Genomic DNA, 27663 nt, shown 5'->3' with positions numbered 1-27663 from the left:
AAAAAATGGAAAATGTAGAATATGAGACTATGTTCAAGACTCACAATCAATTGAAGTTGTCACTAAAAGGATCAAGAAAAAACCATTCAGAAATATATATGTTCTTTATAAACCAAACATGGAGTTGTCTGGGATGAAAGCAGAAGAGGATATTTTTCATTCATTCATGGCTGATGGTGACCATTGCAAAACAAGGTAATTTGAAAGAAGCAACTGCTCCCCCAAGAAGTTAAAAGAGTGAAAAGCCTGCTTTGCAGTAGCTAGACCTTTAAGCACTGGAGCTCAGTTTATTTGTTTGTGCAGTCGGTAACCACAGCCTATTCTCCTTCTCCATACTCACAGATTCCAGCCTCGCAATGAATTGACCATTTCCTTTTCATGTATCAAGCCCTTTTTATCTTCCTTCAATCAATGAGAAAGTAACATGGAAAGCAAGAATGAAACAGGAACCCTTCTTCTGTCTCTCTCTTAACAGGTACAAGAAGGTGTTCAGAACAAACATCTTGGGAACGCCCACCATAGTTTCTACAGATCCGGAAGCCAATAAGGTTATCTTACAAAACCATGGGAGCACTTTTATCCCAGCATATCCCAAATCAATCACAAAGTTATTTGGAAAGAATTCCATACTCCAAATCAATGGAACTATTCAGAAGAGAGTGCATGCACTGATCGGAGGTTTCCTGAGATCCCCACAACTCAAAGCCCGAATTACCAAAAAGATGGAACGCCCTATCAAATTCACCCTGTGTAAGGCCCAATTTTTCTTTTGTTAGGCCCGGATCATGCACAAGGGCCCAGCCCCATTTCATTGAAGGTGTGCGAACAATGCCGTTTTGGGGGTAAGCTTCCCCCCCCCCCCCGATTCTTTCTCCCTCTTTTCTCTCTTTCGGTTTCTCTTTTCTGGTTTTCCCCCATGTCCCTCTCTCTACCGTAACCCACTTCCCTTCCCGTTTCCATCTCTTATTTTTCATTGGGTCAGTGCTTGAGTCCGAAGGTGATGCCTAGCATTTTTCTCCATTTTCCTTTCCCTCACATTCGGTTCAAAGTTGATGCCTCTCTCACGCATCCCTCCATTTTTTGCAGAGTTTGTGCGTCTCTCTCCCTCTCGTGTACCTCTATTTTCTGCAGTTAGATTTTCCCTCTGCAGACGCGGCTCTTCCTCTTCCACTTTGTGATTTTTTTTCTACCTATGTATCTCCTTCTCCCACTCTTTTATTCTGCAATTAAGACCCTGAACTACAACTCTCTCAGCCGACCCTCTCTTTCTCATCACTTGCAGTTTTGGTTGTTGCCTTGTGGTTCTTGGGTATTGCGTTTTCGTGGGTCTTCGGATTTGGTTTTTTTTTTTTGTGTAACTAGGGAAGCCATCACGGGAGAATTTAACTTTCACTGGTAAGCCATTCTCATTCTCGGTCTCTTACGCACGCACACACACTTTCACTTCAAGTCACTTCGATGAAATTTCTGTTTTAATACGTAGTTCGTGAGTTCTCGGGCTTTGTTGGTGTGCAAGCAAACACCTTGTGTTGGAATGGTCTTGGAGTTTTGAATTATTTGAATTGGATGTGCAGTAAACCAAATGGATACTCGGAGTTGAGTAGGTGTTGTTTTTGTGCTGTTCGGGTTTTTATACGACTGTTGGAGTGGAGGTTAAATTATTTAGAGTAATATTGTTCTTGTTTTGGTTGAGTTGTGATGATTGCTTGGAGTTAAGGGCCATTGAAGTGGGGTTGATATTTTGATTGTTTGTGTTTGACGTTGACTTTGATGGGTGTATAGGTCAATATTTAGATTAGTATATGGTATTTTGGATTAAAATGCGGGCTGTCCAGATTTCTATATGGTTGTCTTAGTGAGTTGTTTTTGCTATAATATGGTTTGGGATTGTGGGTTTTAATTATTAGATGGAAGTTATGCCAATTGTCATTTAATACTTAGTATATATATTTTGTTTCTATGAATAGGTGACAAGATTTTTAGAGGTCGAATTCAAGACATAGTTATTGCGCTGCAGGAGTCAGGTAAGTGGGGTTTCTATACTAGGCTTTATACGAGTTATTAAGACTGAGGTTGACTTTCTGAAAATTTTGCATATTTTGTGATGAAATGAGAACTTGGGAAAACAAAACCAACATCGATCGCTTATTTGCACTACTCATGAAATCTATATGAAAAAAGGAAAATATTTTCTGACATGCATTGTGTAAACATGAGCTAAATTTTGTCATGTTGTTTCTGAAATCTGAAAAAGAGCAATATTGAGAATCTGAAAAATTGTGCATTGATTTAGAAAGATGCTCCGACTTTTGTTCAGTATGTGAGAATGATCTGATTATGTTTTGGTACTCTGGTTTATTTTGATATGGCATCTGAAAACCTTTGGCATGGTGTATTGATTTTGTATCTGACTTTGTCTCTGCTCTGCTCTATTATGCTCTCCTCTGTTTGGGTTAGTACCAACTTCTCTGTCTCTGAGTGAACCTACTTTGGAAACAAAGTGGTCTTGTTGTGGCCTTTACTGTGTGCACACTTGAGGCTCCGAGAAGAATAAGGGAAACACCACTGTCTCTGCCCGGTTTGGCCACCGGGGTTGGCACAACCCTACCACGGGGGTGAAACATGGTCTCTGCTCTATAAGATGCTCTGTTTTGATGTGATGATGATACTCAGTTTATGTTATGCCAAAATACTATGGGTTTTTACTTGTCTTAAAACCATCGCTTTATTACTTTTGAAAACATGTTCTGTTCTGCATGATAACTCTGGAAAATATTTTGTTCTGCATGCTATATTTTGTAAATGCTCATGTTTGCACACTAGCATATGTCCTCTACTTACTGAGTTGTTGATAACTCACCCCCTATCTTCATAATATTTTTCAGATGATGTGGAGGGTCCAACTGAGGACCTGGATTAGATTGGTGAGCATGATTAAGCTAAGGAGAGGATGTTAGAAGAAGGAATTCTGATATCCTTTAGTTTTAATGTCTCTTAGATTTAATTATATCTTGGGTTTAGTAAGACTTATGAAATTATTAGTTTGGTTTGTCATGACTACCGGGAGATTGTGGACTCCTTAGTTTATTTTTGCTGCTGTAACGACTTTGTGGAGTTTTCATGGTGGTTATTTAGAACACATGAGGTTTAGTTTTGGTAATAAAGTTTTTGGAGATTTATTTTAGTTGTGTTGGGAAACATGTTTTAAGTGACAAGTAGTAATTCACCAATCCACCTGGGTTTGGGGTGTTACATTTGGTATCAGAGCCAGGTTTGAGGTTTTGCAGACTATAGTATGTAAGATTTCAGAGTATAGATAGTGTTTAAGAAATCATTTTTAGATTTTCTATGATAGTGAAGCGCACTATAGGGTTGAATATTGTAGATGTGGGAAGTCTTAGAATTCGCAAGCTTTGGGAATGGTTTTGAGGTGTGGTATTTCACAGGTCTATGAACTATGTTCATGTTGATTAAGGTTTAGTTTAATTACGGAGTCTTCTTAAATTGTTAGATGGGGTAAAGTATTAGATTTTGGGAATTTGATTATAACTACAGTTGTGTGTACTTCTTTCCTCTCTTTTATGGGTATTCTTATAATTTTGAAATATAATATATATATTTTGTTTTTACGAATGCCACTAATTATTTATGTTCATATAAACTCTATTTTTGAAACGATTAGTAAAGATTCTAGTTATTTTTGTCAAGATGCCACCTCGTTGTTTCAGCATGTCAGATCTGAATGCAAACTAGAAAGAAAGGGAAGCAAACCCGAGTGCTTCTGATGTACTACGAGCAGCGGCTCATCAATTAATTGATGACCTCATGCAGAATCCCTCAGGTCACTAGCATAACTATAATGAAAGGGGCTATACCGTAGAACAATTCAATCAAATGCACCTCCTTTATTTGATGGGAGAGGCGATCCAACTTTGGCGGAGGATTGGATTCAGGACATTGAGTTGATTTTACGGGTCCTAACCCGTACAGATGAGCAAAAGGTGGCGTACACCACATTCAACCTTACCGGGGAAGCGAATAGGTGGTGGATCTCTGAAAGAACTATCAGAGAAGTAGAGGGGACAGAGATAATAAATTGGTTGCATTTCAAACAGATCTTTCTTGAGCGCTTCTTTCCTAGCTCGTTCCGTGAGGACAAGGCTATGGGATTTGCCCCCTTGGTGCAGGGAACAATGACGATACATAAGTATGCAACTAGGTTTACTAAGTTATCCCATTTTGCTACTTATTTGATTCCCAATGAGGAAAAGAAGGCGTGCAAATTTGAGCAATGACTGAATGAGAAACTTTATGAGCGTGTGGTGGGTTTTCAAATTCGGAACTTATCAGAAATGGTGAATAAGGCCACAGTTTTTGAAAGAACCCTCCAAAGGAGCGCTGCATTGCATGAATAAAGGAAAATGACTACTCCTACTGGGTACCAATCCAACATGGACCAGGGACGGTGGAAAAAGAGGAATGAAGGTAGTAGCTCAGGAAAAATGCCGGTTCAAGGTGACCAACAGCCCTATCAGTGTAGGACTTGCAATCAAGTGCACTCCGGAGAGTGCATAAAAGGTGCAAGATTGTGTTTCCGTTGCTGCAAATCGGGACACTACATCAGGGACTGCCCAATGCAATTGGGTAGCAACAAGGTGACCATACCGCCACCTCAGAGAAATGAAGTTCCATTACGGGTGTGTGTGGTCACAGGTACTCTTTCTTTGTTTTCTAATAATGCTATTGTGTTATTTGACTAGGGAGCGACACATTCTTTTGTTTCCACGGCTTACTCTAAATTTTGCACTTTAGAAACTGAAAGGTTGAAGCACAAGTTAGTGGTTGCGACCCCAATAGGAAATTCGGTAGTCTGTAGTGAGATTCTACCGGGATGCCTTCTATCTATAGAGGGAAGACTGATGCCAGCAGATTTAATAGTGTTCCACATGGTTGGGTTTGATGTGATTTTGGGTATGGATTGGCTGGCTTCTTATCATGCTAGTATTGATTGTTTTAAAAAAGAAGTGGCTTTCAGACCCCCAAAAGAAAGTGAATTTCAGCTCACAGGGTCGAAAGTGAGGTTGGTTCCACCCATCATTTATGCCATTCAGGTTGGAAAATTGTTGCGCGATGGTTGTCAGGGATTCTTAGCCTGTGTGGTAGAAGCACCAAAGGAAAAGTTGAAGTTGGAATAGATACCTGTTGTGAGTGAATATCCAGATGTTTTCCCAGAAGATTTATCTGGACTTCCACCCAAGCGAGAGGTAGAATTTGCTTTTGAACTAGTCCCAAACACGACACCCCTTTCGAAAGCACCTTATCGAATGGCGCCGCCTGAATTAGTGGAACTCAAGAAACAGTTGCAAGATTTGTTGGATAAGGGTTTCATCAGGCCCAGTGTATCACCTTGGGGAGCTCCAATTCTCTTTGTGAAGAAGAATGATGGATCGATGAGAATGTGTATCGATTACAGGGAACTTAATTGGGTAACCATAAAGAATAAGTCCCCGCTACTCCGAATAGAAGATTTGTTTGATCAGCTTCCGGGTGCTCAAGTATTTTCAAAGATTGATCTTTGATCGGGTTACCATCAATTGAATATTAGGGTAGAAAACGTGGCTAAGACGGCGTTCAGGACTCTATGGCCATTATGAGTTTTTGGTCATGCCTTTTGGCCTGACTAACGCCCCAGCAGTATTCATGGATTTGATGAACAGGGTATTCCATGAGTTTTTGGATAAGTTTGTGGTTGTCTTTATTGATGACATACTGATATACTCCAAAAGCAAGACCGAGCATGAAGAACATTTGAAGTTGGCACTTGGGACACTCAGAGATAAACAGTTGTTTGCTAAGTTGAAGAAGTGTGAATTTTGGCTTGATTGAATCACGTTTCTAGGGCATGTAGTTTCGAAAGACGGCATTTCAGTGGACCCTGGAAAAGTGGAAGCAATGGTTAATTGGTTGGCGCCAAAAAATGTTCATGAGGTTAGAAGCTTTTTGGGATTGGCGGGTTATTACCGTTGATTCATTGATGGGTTTTCTAGGATAGCAATTCCTCTCATTGCACTCACCAGGAAAAATAATAAGTTTGAATGGACAACAAAGTGTGAAGAAAGCTTCCAGGAGTTGAAACAAAGATTAGTGACAGCTCCGGTGTTAATAGTGCCCACGGCTAGAGGTGGATTTGTTGTCTATAGCGATGCATCAAGGCTTGGATTGGGGTGTGTACTGATGCAAAATGGGAAGATTATAGCTTATGCCTCACGCCAACGGAAAGGGTATGAGCAGAATTATCCCACACATGATCTGGAACTCACGATAGTCATTTTTGCACTCAAGCTCTAGAGAGACTATTTGTATGGGGAAAAGTGTGAAATTTATACGGATCACAAGAGTTTGAAATATTTCTTTACTCAAAAAGAATTAAATATGAGGCAAAGGAGATCGCTTGAGTTGATCAAGGATTATGATTGCACCATTAATTATCACCCAGGCAAAGCTAATGTTGTAGCCGACGCCCTAAGTAGGAAGTCAATGGGACCGACAGTTGCAGCCATTACCACTCAGCATAGGTTGTTAATGGACTTAGAAAGAGCCAGTATTGAAGTCATTGCTAGTGATACAAATGCTTTCATGGCCAGTTTAGTAGTTCAACCTACCTTGATAGATAGAATCAAAGCTGCTTAGAAAGTGGACTCAGGGTTGGTGAGCTAGTGGAAGAAGTCGGGAATAGGGACAAAATTGATTTTAGCGTTTCCAAGGATGGAGTTTTGAGGTTTAGAGGTAGAGTATGCATACCTGCTGATGATGAACTAAAAAGGGTAATTCTTGAAGAGGCACACCGTTCTTTATACACTATTCACCCAGGGAGTACCAAGATGTATCGGGACTTGAGAGAGTATTTTTGGTGGAATGGTATGAAAAGAGAAATTGCTAAATTTGTGGAACAATGCCTAATTTGCCAACAAGTGAAGGCGGAGCATCAGAGACCTACAGGGTTATTACAGCCACTCCAGAGTGGAAGTGGGAGCATATCTCCTTGGACTTCGTGACAGGTCTACCAAGGACTTTAAGCAGACAAGATGCTATATGGGTGATCGTGGATCGCTTAACAAAGACCGCCCGTTTTGTGCCCATTAAAGTTTCTTATAAACTGGAGAAACTAGCTGAGTTGTATGTGCGGGAGATAGTAAGGTTGGATGGAGTATTGGTATCCATTGTATCAGATAGAGATCCCCGTTTTACTTCTAAGTTCTAGCGAAGCATACAAGAGGCAATGGGTACTAAGTTAAGTTTCAATACTGCTTTTCACCCTAAGACAAATGGACAGTCAGAAAAGACTATTTAGATTTTAGAAAACATGTTGAGGGTGTGTGTGATGGATTTTAAGGGAACTTGGATGCGACATTTACCATTGGTTGAGTTTGCTTATAATAATAGTTTCCAGGCTAGCATTGGGATGGCACTCTATGAGGTTTTGTATGGCATTGTATTGGGATGAAGTAGGTGAAAGGAAACTTATAGGGCCAGAGATTATTCAGCAGACCACTGAGAAGATTGATACCATTCGGGCTAGAATGAAAGCAGCTCAAAGCCAACAAAAGAGTTATGCAAATAAACGTCATCGCCAGTTAGAGTTTGAGGTGGGAGTAAGGTATTTTTTAGGATTGCACCGATGAAAGGAGTTATGAGATTCGGAAAGAAGGGTAAGTTGAGCCCAAGATATATTGGACCGTTTGAGATTCTTGATCAGATTGGACTAGTGGCGTACAGGGTGGCTCTACCACCGGCACTCTCGGGAGTGCATAACGTGTTTCATGTGTCTATGTTGAGGAAGTACATCTATGACCCCACCCACATTATATACCATTAACCCCTTCAGATTCAAGAGGATATGATTTACACCGAGGAACCAGTGCGGATTTTGGACAGGTAAGAGCAAGTGTTACGAACTCGAACTATCCCTTTGGTTAAAGTATTGTGGAATAATCATGCTATCAGTGAAGCATCTTGGGAATTCGAGGAAGCGATGCGAGTTAAGTATCTTCACCTGTTTGAAGAGAATTTTTTTATAGCTTGTAGCAAATTCCGAGGACGGAATTTTTGTAAAGGGGAGGATGTAAGGCCCAGTTTTTCTTTTGTGAGGCCTGGATCGTGCACGAGAGCCCAACCCCTTTTCCTTGGAGGTGTGCGAATGACGCCGTTTTGGGGGTAAGCTTCTCTTCTTCCTCAACCTTTCCCCCAACCTCGGGGATTCTTTCTCCCTCTTTTCTCTTTTTCGGTTTCTCTTTTCTGGTTTTCCCCCGGGTCCCTCTCTCTCCCGTAACCCACTTCCCTTCCCATTTCCATCTCTTATTTTTCATTGGGTCAGTGCTTGAGTCCTAAGGTGATGCCTAGCATTTTTCTCCATTTTCTTTTCCCTCACATTTGGTTTTCTCTCAAAGTCGACGCCTCTCTCACGTGTCCCTCCATGTTTTGTAGAGTTTGTGCGTCTCTCTCCCTCTCATGTACCTCTGTTTTCTACAGTTGGATTTTCTCTCTGCAGATGCGGCTCTTCCTCTTCCACTTGGTGATTTTTGTTTTCTACCTACAAGTATCTCCTTCTCCCTCTCTTCTATTCTGCAATTAAGACCCTGAACTACAACTCTCTCCGCCGACCTTCTTTCTCATCACTTGCAGTTTTGGTTGTTGCCTTATGGTTCTTGGGTATTGCGTTTTCGAGGGTCTTTGGATTTGGTTTTTTTTTTTTTTGTGTAACCAATGAAGCAATCACAGGAGAATTTAACTTTCGCTGGTAAGCCATTCTCGTTCTCGGTCTCTTACGCACGCACACACACTTTCACTTCAAGTCACTTCGATGAAATTTCTGTTTTAATGCGTAGTTCGTGAGTTCTCGGGCTTTGTTGGTGTGCAAGCAAAAACCTTGTGTTGGAATGGTCTTGGAGTTTTGAATTATTTGGTTTGGATGTGCAGTAAACCAAATGGATACTCAGAGTTGAGTAGGTGTTGCTTTTGTACTTTTCAGGTTTTTATACGACCGTTGGAGTGGAGGTTAAATTATTTGGAGTAATATTTTTGTTGTTTTGGTTGAGATGTGATGATTGCTTGGGGTTAGGGGCCACTGAAGTGGGGTTGATATTTTGATTGTTTGTGTTTGACGTTGACTTTGGTGGGGGTATAGGTCAATTTTAAGATTAGTATATGGTATTTTCGGTTGAAATGCAGGCTATCTAGATTTCTATATGGTTGTCTTGGTGAGTTGTTTTTGCTATAATACGGTTTGGGATTATGGGTTTTAATTATTAGATGGAAGTTATGCCAATTGTGGTTTAATACTTGGTGTATATATTTTGTTTCTATGAATAGGTGACAAGATTTTTAGAGGTCGAATTCAAGACATAGTTATTGCGCTGCAGGAGTCAGGTAAGCGGGTTCCTATGCTAGGCTTTATACGAGTTATTAAAACTGATGTTGACTTTCTGAAAACTTTGCATATTTTGTAATGAAATGAGAACTTGGGAAAACAAAACCAACCTCGGTCGCTTATTTGCACTACTCATGAAATCTGTATGAAAAATGAAACATATTTTCTGACATGCATTGTTTAGACATGAGCTAAATTTTGTCATGTTGTCTCTGAAATCTGAAAAAGAGCGATATTGAGAATCCGAAAATTTGTGCATTGATTTAGAAAGATACTCCGACTTTTGTTCAGTATGTGAGAATGATTTGATTATGTTTTGGTACTCTGGTTTTTTTTGATATGGCAACTGAAAACCTTTGGCATGGTGTACTGATTTTGTATCTGACTCTGTCTCTGCTCTGCTCTGTTATGCTCTGCTCTGTTTCGGTTGGTACCAACTTCTCTGACTCTGAGTGAACCCACTTTGGAAACAAAGTGGTCTTGTTGTGGTCTTTCCTGTGTGCACACTCGAGGCTCCGAAAAGAATAAGGGAAAGATTTCACCTCTGTCTCTACCCAATTTGGCCACCGGGGTTAACACAACCCTACCACGGGAGTGAAACATGGTCTCTACTCTGTAAGATGCTCTGTTTTGATGTGATGATGATGCTCAATTTATGTTATGCCAAAGTACAATGGGCTTTTACTTGTCTTCAAACTATCGCTCTGTTACTTTTGAAAACATGTTCTGTTCTGAATGATAATTCTAAAAAATATTTTGTTCTGCATGCTATGCTTTGTAAATGCTTATGTTTGCACGCTAGCATATATTCTCTGCTTATTGAGTTGTTGATAACTCACTCCCTATCTTCTTAATATTTTTCAAATGATGTGGAGAGTCCAACTGAGGACCTGGATTAGATTGGTGAGCATGATTAAGCTGAGGAGAGGATGTTAGAAGAAGGAATTCTGATGTCCTCTAGTTTTAATGTCTCTTAGATTTAATTATATCTTGGATTTAGTAAGACTTATGAAATTGTTAGTTTGGTGTGTTATGACTACAGGGAGATTGTGGACTCCTTAGTTTATTTTTGCTGCGATAATGACTTTGTGGAGTTTTCAAGGTGGTTATTTAGAATACGAGATTGAGTTTTGTTAATAAAGTTTTTGGAGATTTATTTTAGTTGTGTTGGGGAACATGTTTTAAGTGACAGGTTGTAATTCTCCAAGCCACCCGGGTTTGAGGACATGGATTTGGGGTGTTACACCTTGTCTACTTGGAAGGACATGCACGAAATATACGTCCAAGATGAAACCAAAAAGGTTTCCTCCAGTCCAACCCCTTGGAGTTTCCATTAGTCTGTCCTCTCTGTGAGATCTCTCTCTCTCTAATGAAGTTTTTGGCTTCGGAATGTTTCAGATTACGTTTGAAGTACTGGTTGAAGCATTGATGAGCATTGGTCCAGGTGAGGATATGAACTTTCTGAAAAGAGAATTTGAAGAATTCGTCAAAGGGTTGATTTGTATACCTATTAAGTTTCTTGGAACCAGACTGTACAAATTTCTAAAGGTAATTCAAGTACACACACAAATACATGACACACGTACGGCCAAAGCTCTGTCTTCTTTTACGCATTAATTTTCAGGTTTCAGGGCTCAGTAGTGGGGGTTCCTGATAAAAAATGGTGGTGGCCTTGTGCGTGTAGGCTAAGGAGAGGATGTTGAAGGTGGCGAGGAGGATCGTGGGAGAAAGAAAAATAGTTCTGAGAAATCCAAACGAGAAGCCTCCAATCAGTGGCGGACCTACACAGGGGCAGGGGGCCATGGCCCCCCCAAAGTTTGAAAAAAAAAAGAATTGTATTAGTCTTTTTATGATTTAATAGGATTATATTATCTCATATTGTGTTGGTTTTCTCTCTAAAACGTTATCTTAACCTCCTCTACAAAATTATTTTGATCTTATAAATTATTTTGACTCAAAAATAAAATAAAAAATATTTTATTATAATTTTAGCTTTGCTCAGCCCCCCTATAACAAGTTTCTAGTTCCGCCACTGCCTCCAATAGTTGATTATGTGGATGTGTTACTGTAGGATATCGAAGAATCAAGCGAGATGCAACGCCTACCGTCCGATTTCGTCACTGGGAATATCCTAGAATTGATGGTCCCAGGAGAGGAAACTATGTGGACGGCTATGACACTAGTTGTCAAATTTATCAGTGATTGCCCCGTCTAGGGCAGGGGGTGGGGTTTTCACCCCACTCCCCCGCTCCCGGGATGCGGGGGCGGGGTATGGGGCGGATTACCAATCCGTCCCCTTTTTTTTTACTTAAAAAAAATACTATATTTATTTTATTTAAAAATTATTTATAAGTGCAAAAGTAATTAAAAATATATTTTTAAATCCAAATTATAAATTTAAATTTTGTAAATATGACTATAATTTAAAAACTATGTAATTTTTAAATTTGTTAGTACATATTTTGTATAAATTGTAGTGTATTAGTTTTTAAACTATGTAGTTTTTAAATTTGTCAATGTATATTTTGTAAACAATTCTAACAATTTGTAATATATATTTATATATACATAATTTGTAAAATATAAATATAAATATATATTTATGTTTATATATATGTATATAATATATATATATATATATATATAAATGGGGGCGGGGTTAGACCCTCCCCGTCACCCACCCCCGCAAAGAGCCCTACATGCTGGGGCCGAGCGAAAGCGGGGCGGGATGGCCGGGGCGGGGTCCCTCTGCTCACCCCTAGCCCCGTCGCACTAGAAAAATTAATGGTAAGTACAAAAATACTTGATTGTTTTCTTTTGACTTGGGTTTTAAATAAACGATGGGGATTATCTCTGATTTCGTACATGTATGGGTCCCAAGATGTGCACGTCATAGCATATAAAGTGTATAAAGTGTTTGGCCTTTTGCTAAAGAAATGGTTTTCATTAAGAGCACTCTCATTGAATTAGTTAAAAGTTAAATTTAATGAATATTTTGCTATTAAAGAGTAAAATATGCTCACATTAGATTAGTCAAATTTTAAATGAAATTTAGTTACAGTGACTTTCAAAAGTTTTTTCAAATTTGAAGGTTACTATACATACATCAAATACATATTTTATTAATTATTTCTCTTTCCATTTCTTTCTATCACATATTTTTATCACAATTAATATACTTAGTGATATATTAATTTAATAAGAACATGATTATTAATTAACATATAATAAGTAGAATACTAAAATATGATAAAATTAAAAAAATTAATAATTAAAAAAATTAAATAATTTTTAAAATTAATAGTTACTCATTACCATATAATAAATAAATATATAATTTAATGTAGAAATTTAATGTGAATAATCAAAACTAAATTTATCTTATATATATTATTTTATTATTATATAATAAACAAATAGCTATTCTAATATAGAGATTTATGTGAATGAAATAGTTAAAAATTAAAATTTTCTTATATTCATCAAAATTATTTTTTAATTTTGACTAATCCAATAAGAGTGCTAAGCAGGAACATAAAACACACAACTTAGACCGAAAGAGTACGTGTCCACATGGGCTGAAAAGAATGGAGTGGACGTTTAGCAGCCGTATGATTTGGATTGAACGGTTGCCGGATTAGGACCACCTATTAACTTCGTGTCTGTGCTAGTTGCGAACACTAGCTGTCAATTTGCCAGTGTTATTTTCTTTCTTTTCCATTTTTTTTATTAATTGTTAAAAAGAATTTAATTTCTTATTAAAAAATTAATTTTTTATATAAATTATATATTTATTATTATTTTTTAAAATAATATATAGCACTTATATATTCTATAATTACAAATATCATTTTTCATCTTATTATATCAAATCATAATAGACGGATACTTGCAAATATGTTTTTCAAAACAATTTAGCTTGAGTGGCAAAATGAGTATTTTTAATTTTTTTCTCATTTTTCTTTTTTACAATTTTTTAATATATTTAAATATTTTTAAAAAATAAAAAAATACACCAATATATTTAAAATCACTTTCTTAATCACTAAATAAATAAATAAATAAATAAATAAATTTTGACTAGCGGTCAACTAGCTGTCAAACTAGCTAGCAAAGAAGCTTTTCCCATTTAGCTTTAATTGTTGTCCAAGTTTACGCTAACAAGTAAATCTTGCTAGTTAGATTGCCATGCATTTGGTACTCCTGGTAAGTAATAAAAAATACACTTTGCAATCTCAAACCTAAGAATTCTCCACTTCACATTCAAAATTACCCGCTTAAAAGAAGAAGAAGAAGAAATAGCACCCTTTCTGATTTTGACAGTTAATATGGATGAAAAGTAGGTAACGTGTCACAACTTTGACCGCCGATCTTAACGAGACGTTGTGAACATTACAGCTATATATTTTGTAGTTCATTAATTTGTTGTATCGATTTTAGTAACATTGGATGAAAAATGTAAAAGATGGGTGCAAAGCTATTTTCATCTCTCAAAGATCTTGATAGTGTTCATTTCTTGGAAGACTTGGAAATTAAGGACATCATGTCCAAGATCTTCAGGGAAATTTGGAGTACCAAACCTGTCTCTTTTTATTTGGATGAAACTGATCATGTGCATTAGATTGCCTATTTCCACATAGTACTGAAATACACCTTACTGCATTTATCAAAAAGTAGGTACTACATATATTTGGCTTCACTGCTTTAATTAACGTTGTAGGTATATATGCAGGAGGAAAACATGGAACTGAAGAAATAGAAGACGGATTCCTTTGAAGGTTATGCTTGGACTGACTACATGTCCATGCAATTTACTCAAAATGTGAGTCTCAGATGTTTTATGGGACTTTTGCTACTTATAGAAACCAAAACTATATGTGGTGTGTGGTATTTAGAAGATTTTTGAGAGGAGGTTATGGGTTTGTTTGAAGGTGGAGATTATGGCATAACTCATATTTATCGAGAAGGAAATGCACCGGCGGATTATTTAGCAAAAATGGGAGCTCAAGGTTTGACTTATGTTTGGCATTCTTTGTTGAGAGGTCCAAAGTATTTGAAAGGATTGCTTTGCAAGGATAAATTGTCATTACCTTATCTGAGAGGTCTTTGAGTCGTTGGGCTTTTATATCATTGTTGATTTTTAGTTTTATTTTGGGGAGTTTTGGGTGTTTTTGTGGCATATTGCTTGTTATGTATTTTTTTCCGATATGCTTGTTTTGTTATCATGGTATTCCTCCGCCACAAGTGAGGGTTTTTTATTATTAATAAATTTGGGAAGGGGTCACTCTTGAACATGTGGCCTTAACTCTTTAAAAAAAAAAACTATATACTAATATATCAGAACCTGCTATTCTTATTCTTCACAAGGTCATCAGTGAAACTCTCAGACTGGCAAATATCATCAATGGGGTCTGGAGAAAAGCACTTCAAGGATGTAGAAATCAAAGGTTATTCTATACAGGCCACAGGAATGGTGCGTCTTGGCCTCTCTGTTCACATGGATAAAAATAACTACGAAAACCCACATCGATTCGATCCATGGAGATGGGAGGTATGCATTATTTAATTTGGTACTTTCACTTGAACAACAGAAATCATGTTTATCAGTGTAATCAGCATATATAAGTCATCTCTGCAGAGAGATCCTAAACAATATAGAGATTCTTTGTATAATGCCCCGATCCCGAAGGTCCAGAGAGTTAACTCTTAATACTTAAAATTAACTTAAATAACACAACTATAAAATCTAGAAAATCCCATAAAATATTAATTCATTTAATCAATCCAAAAATCTAAGCTCCTCTATGGCGACAATAAAGAAATTCCCAATAACATCAATTAGAAATTCTCCAAAAACTCGAAAACATCCTCAACTCATCAAATCAAAAACTCGAAAAATAAATCAGTTTACTAACTACGACTCTCAAATAAGCATTTGTACCCTAAGGCACTTATTCCACTATGATCATCACACTTTGCTAAGCTTTCTACTCTTGTTCTCCAGCTGAACCATCAAAATTATCTGAAAAATAATTGGAGATAAAAGATGAGTTATCAACAACTCAGTAAGCAGAAGACATATACTAGTGTGTAAACATGAGCATTTATTGAGTTCGGAATGCAGAACAAAAATATTTTCTTTCAGAATGTAGAATCAGTATAATGTTTTCAAAATGCAATGTTAGAACAAGTTATCAAAAATATCAGAGCGAAAGTTCGACAATATTCATAATCAAAATCTCTTTGGCACAACATAAACTGAATCATCACATCTTATCTTATCATATCAGAACAAATACTATGTTTAACCCCCGTGGTAGGGTTATGCAAACCCTAGTAGCTAACTCAGCAGAAATAGAATGTGAATCTTCCCTTTATTCATTCTAGAAGCCCTGAGTATGCACATAGGAAAGACTACGCAGAAAACCATTTTGTTTCCAAAGTGGGTGCACTAGAAATAGAAAAGTTGGTACCAACCCGAACAGAGGCCACAGTTTTAAACCCGTGGTAAGGTTAGAATGGAAGAAAAACATAAACAGAATGTTATGCCAGTGGTTTTTAGAAATCACATTAGATCATATCAAAGTACAGAAAATCTTCAGAACAGAACAAAATCATATCACAACATAATTTATGCACAAAATTTCATATTCGATCTCTTTTTAAAGTTCAGAAATAAAATGTCAAAAATAAGCTCATGTCTACACCAGTCATGACAGAAAATAATTTCTTCTTAAACAGAATCTCATGAGTAATGTAGAACAAATAACTAAGGCAGTTCAAATTTCTTTTCAACATCAAATATGTATATTTTCCAAAAATAACCTCAACTCATTTTATTTTAATGCAAAGTCTAGCATAGGAATCCCGCTTACTTGGGCTTCTAAGCTTTTTTGGAATTTTCCTCAAAATGTCGAACAATAATTAATCGTCACCTATAAATAATCACATAATTCCCGTAAATCTCCAATTAATCTCATATTTCGATATTCAATCATACGCTCTAAAATAACCTATTAAATTCCACAAAACCTAAAATTTCAAATCATCACTTTCTAAAATCATCTCTGTTGATTAATAACTATGACAAAAATGTTTAAAAGTCAGATCTATTTATTATTGAAAACTAACTATAAAGTTTAATACTGGATAATATAATTATCCCAAAATATTTTAAAATAAACCATAACTATTTTTAAATAGACTAAATCATATCTCAAATGTGAAAAAGAAAATAACATTACACCAATATTGTTTACTCTTAACATAAAACTTTACTTAATAACATGATAAAATACATAAGTGATTTTATGTAAGCAAAAATAAAATAGAGTACAATAATACATATTTAAAAGTTTAAAGCAAGCCAATACATCTTGTACTCAAAGGGTAAAGATGTAACTTACCTCAAATAATTTTTGCTTGACCAACTATACGGTAAGCTTTGTTATTTGAAAACATGCTCATACTACGTGAGGTAGTTTACGTGGTAGAGGCACACCGTGAGGGAAGGGAACGTGCGACAACGTATGGAGCTCGCTGAGGTTGGTGGTGGCGGGTGCGGTGCTCGGTGCGGTGGAAGGTAGTGAACTCGATGGAGCACAGAGAGAAATAGAGAGAGAGAGAGAGAGAGAGAGAGAACAACACAGTGAGAGAGAGAGAGGGCAGTGCAAACATCCTTGCGATAGCTGGGCCAAGCTATTTCCGGTGGAGGCTTGCGGTGGTGAAGGTCATGCAGGGGTTGATTAAGGGGTTGAGAATGTGGAGGCTAGGGTTCTAGGGAGGTTATGGCGTGGAGGATAGGGGGTTGTCCGTGGTGCAACTACTCTGTTTCGGGGAGGAAAAACAGGGGAATTCTGTGGTTTTCAACGGAGGCTGCGAGAGGTGTTGGGTGGAGGCTTCGTGTGGCTGGGCACGATGGCTTATGGTTCCACAAGGGGCTCGGCAAAGGCCAGAGGCTTCCATCATGCAGGGGGAAGCTTGCATGGGGTGGTTTCCGTTCGGCTGCGTGCGCATGGGCGTTGGTTTTTCTGATGCAGCAACACTTGGAAAATGACACCAAGTTGCGTCTCGGCAGTCTAGTTTGCTACAGTGGAATGGTGGTTGAAGAGGGCTGGCTTACGTGGGGTGACTCCCGGTATGGGAGTGAATGAAACCGAGGGGATGAAGGACTAGGCTGGGCAGTTCTAAGGGGGTGCGGCGGCTTGTGTTTGGGTAGTTGTTTTAATAGCATGAAATAACATATGTGTCTATAAATATATGAGAGGTGAAACCCTAGAGAGCCAAGAGAGAGACGTATGTGCGGATGTGTCGTGTGTGTGCATGGAGTGGACGAGAGGAAACTTACGGGAATTAAGAAATAAAGACGAAAAGAGAAGAAAACAAAATAAAACATGTGGGAAAAATAAACGTGTGAAGAAAAAAAAATAAAATAGAATAAACTAAAACAAAATAAATAAATAAAAATTGAGTTTGATTGGGTCCGGGTGTTACATTCCCCCCCCCCCCTTAAGGAAAATTTCGTCCTCAAAATTTGCTAGTACCACAAGCAAGGCCTAAATATTTATCCGCTACAACGATTGCATGCCTACCCCATTCATTAATCATAATGTCGAACCTAATTAATATTCCAAAATTGTTGAATCCAATATTCCAACTTCTAGCCCTCCAATATTGTCGATCATATTCTCCCATATTTTTTTTTTCTAGCCATTCAGAATCTCGCACACTACCATTTCAAGTCTAAAATATAAACCTCAATAATGCAATTAACGACCAATTAATAAATTTCAAATTCTCCACCTAATATAAAAACCTCAATTATATAATTAAAAACCTAAAATAATTTTTAACTCTCCACATAAATCCATGAACCTCATACAAATAATGAAATAAACTCTCAAGCTATAATATCACCAACACCACGCTTCCGCTGTGCACTCTAACAACTTGTAGTCCTAAATACATTGTATCTCAATTAAGTACATCTAAAAAGAACTAACTTTCACATTTTACTAGTCCATTCATTTTTTTTTTAAGTCACCAAATTTAATTTCGCAAAATCTCCCAACATGTATGTAGCCTCTAATACATCAATATCACAAGTCTAAACCTCCAGTTCCTAATCAAAATTCATTCCACGAAGTCAACATAAAATCTAAACCTTAAACTCTGTCAGAATTATTTCTTACAATCCACAAAATACGCCTACTAAAATCTCAAATGCCATAAAAATTTGTTTCCTTAAAATATACAAAATCTAAAACCTCAGATTTCGCGGAACTTATTCCATAGGTCCGCAAGTGTTAAAACCTTACATATCATCAAAACTCATATCTTGAAACCTGCAGGATTCTACGACCTTAAATCTCCTCAAAATCATTTTTAAAGTATGTACAATCTCTAAACCTCAAATCTCCAAAGTTTCGAACTCGACGATGAGCAGCCATTCTGAGATCTTAAACTCAGTTAAACATTTTAGGTAAAGAAAACAAAATATGTATAGACAAAAATATAAATACCAACTAAAATATTTAAAAAAAAAACAAGTTAAAAATAAATAAATGAATCAATAAAATCTTGAACTTGTTTTAACCATTCTTAGCCATTTCTTTAACCAACCCATATACTTCATCCTACCATCTATAATTGTAAACCCGACATCGCTCTAAACTGTCTTACGTCTTAGAATCTAAACCTAAAAAATGTAAACCTTAAATTAATCTTTATAAATATTATCTCCTATATTCCACAAATTAAGCTTGTCGGATCTAAAATCTCAAAACATCAAAATCTTAAAACTCAATCATAAAGTCTTACAAAATCTAAAACTTAAATATCAACATAATCATCTCTTATTCATTAAAATTCTACACCTCAAATCTGAAATTTCTTCCTAAACCCACAAATATCTAAACCTCCAAGTTTATAGTATGCAGAATCTCTAACCTGGAATATTCCCAAGATCATCTCGTAGTCCTCAAATTTCTATACCTTGAGTATGAAATTACTTCCTAAACCCACAGACGTCTAAAACCACAAATTCCAACCAACTCCTTATTATAGTATGCAGAATCTCTAACCTGGCTCTGATACTAACTGTAACGACCCGATCCCAAAGGTCCAGAGAGTTAACTCTTAATACTTAAAATTAACTTAAATAACACAACAATAAAATCCAGAAAATCCCATAAAATATTAATTCATTTAATCAATCAAAAAATCTAAATTCCTCCATGGCGACAATAAAGAAATTCCCAATAACATAAATTAGAAATTCTCCAAAAACTCGAAAACATCACCAACTCATCAAATCAAATACCCAAAAAATATATCAGTTTACTAACTACGACTCTCAAATAAGCATTTATACCCTCAGACATTTATTCCACTACGATCATCACATCTTGCTAAATTTTCTACTCTTGTTCTCTGGTTGAACCATCAAAATTATCTAAAAAATAATTGGAGATAAGGGGGGAGTTATCAACAACGCAGTAAGCAGAAAACATATACTAGCATGTAAACATGAGCATTTACAGAGTTCGGAATGCAGAAAAATAATATTTTCTTTCAGAATGCAGAATCAGTATAGTGTTTTCAAAATGCAGTGTCAGAACATGTTATCAAAAATATTAGAGCGAAAGTTCGAAAATATTCATAATCAAAATCTCTTTGGCATAGCATAAACTGAATCATCACATCTTATCTTATCATATCAGACCAAATACCATGTTTAACCCCCATGGTAGGGTTGTGCAAATCCCGGTAGCTAACCGAGCAGAAACAGAATGTGAATCTTCCTTTTATTCATTCTCTGAGCCCCAAGTGTGCACATAGGAAAGACCACGCAGAAAACCACTTTGTTTCCCAAATGGGAGCACCAGAAATAGAAAAGTTAGTACCAACCCAAACAGAGGCCACAGTTTTACACCCGTGGTAAGGTTAGAATGGAACAAAAACATAAATAGAACGTTATGCCAGTGGTTTTCAGAAATCACATCAGATCATATCAGAGTACAGAAAATCTTTAGAACAGAACAAAATCATATCACAACATAATTTATGCACAAAATTTCATATTCACTCTCTTTTCAAAGTTCAGAAATAGAATGTCAAAAATTAGCTCATGTCTACACCAGTCATGACAGAAAATAATTTCTTCTTAAACAGAATCTCAAGAGTAATGCAGAACAAATAACTGAGGCAGTTCAAATTTCTTTTCAACATCAAATATGAATATTTTCCAAAAATAACCTCAGCTCATTTTATTTTAATGCAAAGTCTAACATAAGAATCCCGCTTACCTAGACTTCTTAGCTTTTTCAGAATTTTCTTTAAAATGTCGAACAATAATTAATCGTCACCTATAAATAATCACATAATTCTCGTAAATTTCCAATTAATCTCATATTTCGATATTCAATCCTACGCTTCTAAAATAATCTATTAAATTCCTCAACACCTAAAATTTCAAATCATCACTTTCTAAAATCATCTTTGTTGATTTAATAACTATGACAAAAATATTTAAAAGTCAAATCTATTTACTATTGAAAACCAACTATAAAGTTTAATACTAGATAATATAATTATCCCAAAATATTTTAAAATAAACCATAACTATTTTTAAATAGACTAAGTTATATCTCAAATGTGAAAAAAAAATAACATTACACCAATATTGTTTACTCTTAAAATAAAACTTTACTTAATAACATGATAAAATACATAAGTGATTTTCTGTAAGTAAAAATAAAATAGAGTACACTAATACATATTTAAAAGTTTAAAGCAAGCCAATACAACTTGTACTCAAAGGGTAAAGATGTAACTTACCCCAAATAATATATGCTTGACCAACTATACGGTAAGCTTTGTTATTTGAAAACATGCTCATACTACGTGAGGTAGTTTACGCGGCAGAGGCACACCGTGAGGGAAGGGAATGTGCGACAACGTATGGTGCTGGCTGAGGATGGCAGTGGTGGGTGCGGTGGAAGGTGGTGAACTCAGCAGAGCACACAGAGGGAGAGAGAGAACAACACAGTGAGAGAGAGTGAGGGTAGCGCGAACGTGCTTGCGATTGCTAGGCCAAGCTGTTTCCGGTGGGGGATTGTGGTGGTGAAGGTCATGCAGGGGTTGATTAGGGGGTTGAGAACGTGGAGGCTAGGCTTCTAGGGAGGTGATGGCGTGGAGGATAGGGGGTTGTTCGTGGTGCAATGTGACGCCCCCAGATTCCGCTTGGGATCGGACTGACATCCGAAGCGTCGGGACATGCAACACAAGGTTACCTGCCCCCGTTCATGACATATAAGATGCAATGTTCCTAACATGCATCTATGCACCAAACTTATAATATCCCAAATACTTACAACATACTTCATACATAAGGACATACTAAACAACTGAGATCACAACACTAGTCCAAAATTTTGTGAACAAAAGGGTGCTGTAGATTGAACTCTACAAAATACAAGTAGTAACCTAAGGCAACTACATCTAAGTCGCACCGTCGCTTAGTCGACCGTTTCCAGTTGGCCGATTTCCAGTTCTCCTTCAGATCCTGTAACAAGATCTACCATTCGTGGGGAATGGTAGTTGGGACTACCACAGTGAGATTTGATTACAAATTTCAGCAAGTTAACAGGAAACTTCCACACAGGTTAATGATGCATGCATGGCAGTAAAAGCATGAATGCATAATCAAAGTCATATATAAGCATAACATAACTTGACTTATAGCATAGCATAAATGACATAACTTGAACTGAAACTGAAACTTAGCTTGACGTGACATGGTGTGTATGTGAACTTAAAACATAATATGGACAAGCAACATAGCATGAACGTGAACTTGAAACATAACATGGACTTGAAACATAGCATGAACGTGAACATACATAATTTGAACATGAACTTGAACATAACATGAACCTGAGCATGACATAATATAAATGTGAACTTGAAACATAACTTGAACGTGAACATGACATAACATGAACATGAACATGAACATAACATGATATAGACATGAACTTGAAACATATTATTGTCTCATGGGATTACCATGATTGACATGAACTTGAAACTTAACATGAACGTAAACTTGAACATAACATAACGTGAAACATGACTTGAACATGAAATACATGAACTTAAAATCTTTTTCAATAGACTTAATCATAAAGTGACCATACGGGTGCTACATAGGTCCCCTTGAGCCGTGTGTCTCTACCAATTACCTCATCACATCACAGGTTTCTATACCAGCTGTGAGTACGTTAATACGTACTCCACAGTTGTTGTGGCCCCACATATTCTACTTGTCACAATTGCTGTGTCTCACGTAGTGTATGCTTCACAGTTGTTGTGGCCCCATGACTTATTTGTTTGTGCCACACTTGCTGTGGACACACGTAATATAATGTTTGGCACCATCGGCATTAGTGCCTGGTGCACTCCGGTGACCAGCTAATTAGGCCCCATTCGCAACCTGTTGATTGTACTTCGTCAACTCAGGGAATTTCATACCAATTTAGACACTCCAGCGTGAACAAAGGAGTTCCACTAGGATATTACCCCATCCTAGCGGTTAGGGTCGTGATTGACATGAATAACTTAACTGGCATACATGACATTTCGTAACGTGGCGTGACATGAACGTGACATAAAAACAGAAGTCTTGACGTAGCGTAACGTGACATGAACGTAAGATGACAAGCATGACATACTTTGAGACATAAATGTAATAGAAAATATTTCATAACATGGTGTACATGTAACAGATAATATTTTATGACATGGCATAATATGTAACAGATAATATTCCGTGACATGGCATAACATGTGACAGTGAATATTATGTGACATGATATACATGTAACAGATGGCATACATAATGTGACATACTTGTAACAGATAGTAACATGTGATAGAATATATTATGTAACAGATAAAATTTTTGTGATAGAATAATTCGTGTAATAGATAAACATGTGATGGCATGGCATGACATCTATAACAACATACGAACATAAATTGTAGTTCCCTTACCCAACACACATACACAGTAAACTGATAGTAAGTTAAGAGCTAACTTATCTCGATCGTCGCGTTCTATGAGAATAAGGGTGAAACACGAGGAACTGTAAGAGGATATTCTAAAAATTAGAACATTGATTACTAACAATTAGAAATGTGAAAAGAGACAACTTAGAGTAAAATTATCATTTTACCCTTTATGTGTGGGAAAATACTATTTTACCCCTAACTTAAGGATTTCACATCCTAACTCCAAAAATTACCAAAATTTACATTCCTCATGTAAATTTTTGTCCTAGACTCACATAACAACTTAGAGCAATTTAAAACCAATCACAATTATGGAAAACAAACAATGGCCGAAACATTTATAGACCATTTCTCTTGATTTCGGTTGCAATTTCTTCCACCTTCAAAACCCATGATTAAACCAAAATTTTGTAACAAGGATCTTCCTATCCTAAGTTTAAAAATACACTTAAAATATCCATTAAGAAAAGCTAATCATCAACACCAAACTTTTTGTAAAAAGACCCAAACTTTTTAACAAAAAGTAAACCCTTAAATCACAAGTTTTGACCTTAATAAAAGCATATCCATGAATTCAAAAAAAAATCAAATGTTACTTATAACATATTCATAACATCATCCTAAGATCAACCATGCTTTAAATCATCAAACAAAAGCCACCAAAAAGTCACAAAACAACACTTGGAGTTTTTGGTCTTAAACTTAGTCCAAAACAGATATTTTTCTCTCCACTAACTATGATCAATCTCTTGAGCCATGGCTTAAACACATGTGATCTTCAAACTAAAACATCTCATGGTTTACAAATGTGTCCTAAAGAAGATCCAACCATCAAACTTAAAATCATATGGCTAAAACTCAATAAAACACGGATCTAACCCGAAAGCATCAAATCTTATGCCTAACCGAAATCGTTTTGCATAGAAAAATCATACCTTTAAAACTAATACTAAATATCTTCAAAATAACATCCTAAAATGTATATAAGAGGCTTAGGATCATCATATAAAAATATCAAAGCCTTTCGAATAAGATCAAACCACGAAATATTCCAACTTTCACAAAACAAAAACTGTTTTTCAACTTCCAGTTTTCAAGTTTCTAAATCTAAGGAAATCTATCATCAAAAGCTTTATCCATGCCACAAAACCTTAATGAAAATTCATAAACACACGCTAACAACACTCCATAAAATTTTTGGACGAAGATATGTCCATTAGCTTGGTCAAAAATTCTAAAACATATCATACTCTCCAGTTTCACGCCCAGAATGACCTTTCCATGGTTAAAAATACTTTTGACCAATCAAATGAGCATGGAATGAGACTAATAAGATATACACGGAAACTAGACTCAAATACGGATAAATTTTATGAAGGAGTCATCGTGAGATAATAATTAAAAAGGATAAAAAATGGCCAGGCAAGAAGACCCAGAAATCTGCCCGAGAGAGCTCTTTTGGGTTTCTCTCTAAGAACGGGGCAAATAAGTGATAAAATGGAGAGAAGTGTGTCTTGCACTACTTTAGCCTTCTGGAGGGGGAATTTATGGGCTTGAATGACCCTTGATTGGAGGTGGCTATGTGACATAAAGTGGAGAATGGTGAGAGGAATGGACTGCCTGCAGTAGCTGTGAGAGATGGAGGTTGATGGAGTGGACTTCTCTTCAGATCAAGGCACTAATGGGTTGCAGCCAATGGCAGTGGATGGTCTGCCATGTGGGGGAGGAAACTTCTTCAAGAAGTTTTGCCAAGGTGGCCAAGTTCGTGGGCCCCAACGAAATGAGCTTCAATTTGGGGTTTAAAGGGGGTTTGGTTAGGGTTTGAGATGCTATCAAGCCCAAAACCAATTTTTCTTGGCCCAATCAAATTTCCAAGGTTTAAAAAGTTGAATAATAATTTCATAACAAGGATTTGATTAATTAATAGCATGTGGAAGTGATTAAACACAATGCTAGAAATCGGATTAAAAAGGGTTTGGAGGCCAACTTTAGGGTTTGGGGAAACCATTTAGGATTTCGGTTTCAACCAAGCTTTTGGGGGTTACAATTGGATTCCAACCATTTAGGGTTTTGCTAGGGTTGAAACCCTCTTTGGTTTGGCACAATTTGGTTGATCAGAATAAACAAAGTTTTACTTAGGTGACATGATCTCACACCTTGACTTCCTTCACAAATCCATCTAACGGTTCCTCTTTGTACCAAGTCTCTAATATTATTCACTATGTGTGGCTAAGATCTTGCCAAGGGTCCAAATAAAACTCCTCCAACCTATTTTGGATATTTCACACTGTGATTTTGAAAATACTGCACTGGGTATGCTTATCGAGGTTACTATTCACTCAAACAAATTCATAATAAACTTAGTACTGAAAAATTCTAAATATTCATATTAACCTATAGTGAAAATCATTTAACGAAATTCAGCCCCGAAGTGCCCCTAAAAATAATTTCACAATTTTCAACAGACGTTTCGTCCAGAATTATGAAAATAGGCTATTGCGCCATAAAATTCTAAATAATTCATTGAGTCTAATGGCGTAGACTATAACACATTTTGATACTTCTAATTACCTCAAATAATTAAACTCATATTTCTAGCACCATAGTGAGTGATAATACTGACTATGTTGACAGACTAAAACCTGTGCGATTGGTCGATTCATAAAAACTTATGGGTTTCTCACGAGATTCCTAAAGTCAATAGAAATTCCAGCAATGGATTTCTAACGGGCTGTTACATGCAACTACTTTGTTTCGGGGAGGAAAAACAGAGGAATTTCATGGTTTGCAACGGAGGCTGCGAGAGGTGTTGGGCGGAGGCTTCGTGTGGCTGGGCACAGTGGCTTATGGTTCCACAAGGGGCTGGGCAAAGGCCAGAGGCTTTCATCGTACAGGAGGAAGCTTACATGGGGTGGTTTCCGTTCGGCTGCGTGCACATGGGCGCTGGTTTTTCTTATACAGCAACACTCGGAAAATGACGCCAAGTTTCGTCTCGACAGTCTCGTTTGAGGCAGTGGAGTGGTGGTTGAAGAGGGCTGGCTTACGTGGAGTGACTCCCAGTATGGGAGTGCATGAAACCGAGGGGATGAAGGACCAGGCTGGGCGGTTCTAAGGTGGTGCGGTGGCTGTTTGGGTAGTAGTTTTAATAGCATGAAATAACATATGTGTCTATAAATATATGAGAGGTGAAACCCTAGAGAGCTGAGAGAGAGACGTGTGCATGGATGTGTCGTGTGTGTGCATGGAGTGGATGAGAGGAAACTTACGGGAATTAAGAAATAAAGACGGAAAGAGAAGAAAACAAAATAAAACATGAGGGAAAAATAAACGTGTGAAGAAAAAAAAATTAGAATTAACTAAAACAAAATAAATAAATAAATAAATAAAATTGAGCTTGATTGGGTTTGTGTGTTACACTTTGTCTACAGAAAATGGGAGTTGCTATTAATAACAATTTCTTTACACCATTCGGGGGTGGACAGAGGCTATGCCCTGGATTAGAACTTTCCAGGCTTGAGCTCTCAATATTTCTTCACCATCTTGTCACAATATACATATAATTGCATGCACACTATTTTTAGATGTCATTGTTTAAAGACACACAATATTATATCTTTTATAATAAAACTCCATAGGGTTACATTTTTGTGATGAGAAATACTTAGACCTACACAGAATTTTATAAAAGTAAACTCACAAACTAATATGTTTTGATATCGTACGTCAAATTGTAAAGTATTTTATTATTGTAAAATAAATCTAATGCATTGAGCATTGTCTAAGTTTGTTTTTGTAAGATCTCTGTGCAGATCTAAAACTTCTATTTATGAAAAGCAGTCAATAATCGATTGTGCTTTACGTTTTCCTTTTTCTTTTAACTGTGCAAATGGGTAGCACAACAAGATGAAATTGTCTACTTTCCAACGGTCAACTAACTATAGTACCTATTTAGTTACAGCTATTGATCGCCACAAGATTAATGAAGATTATAATTAAAATATCGATCAAAGAACAGAAGCTACCGTGAAAGTGCATCGATCTCAACCTCAAAGGAGGATAAATATACATATAATATAAGTACTAGATAGACCCATGAGGAGGCCTCTCCATCAAATGGAACTCTATAATTGTGTTAGCTCTGGAGTCGCTGTCTATAAATGTTC

General features: G+C 36.8%; 1 pseudogene; it reads left to right on the top strand.

Moving 5' to 3' along the window:
- The first annotated feature begins 118 nt into the window (after window positions 1–118).
- Window positions 119–27435, top strand: LOC108993511 (annotated as a pseudogene).
- Window positions 27436–27663: the final 228 nt, after the last annotated feature.

The sequence above is a fragment of the Juglans regia genome, chromosome 11 (genome assembly GCF_001411555.2).
Source record: "Juglans regia cultivar Chandler chromosome 11, Walnut 2.0, whole genome shotgun sequence".
In the NCBI taxonomy this organism is placed as follows: Eukaryota; Viridiplantae; Streptophyta; class Magnoliopsida; order Fagales; family Juglandaceae; genus Juglans; species Juglans regia.
This window is presented reverse-complemented; position numbering and strand designations above follow the sequence as displayed.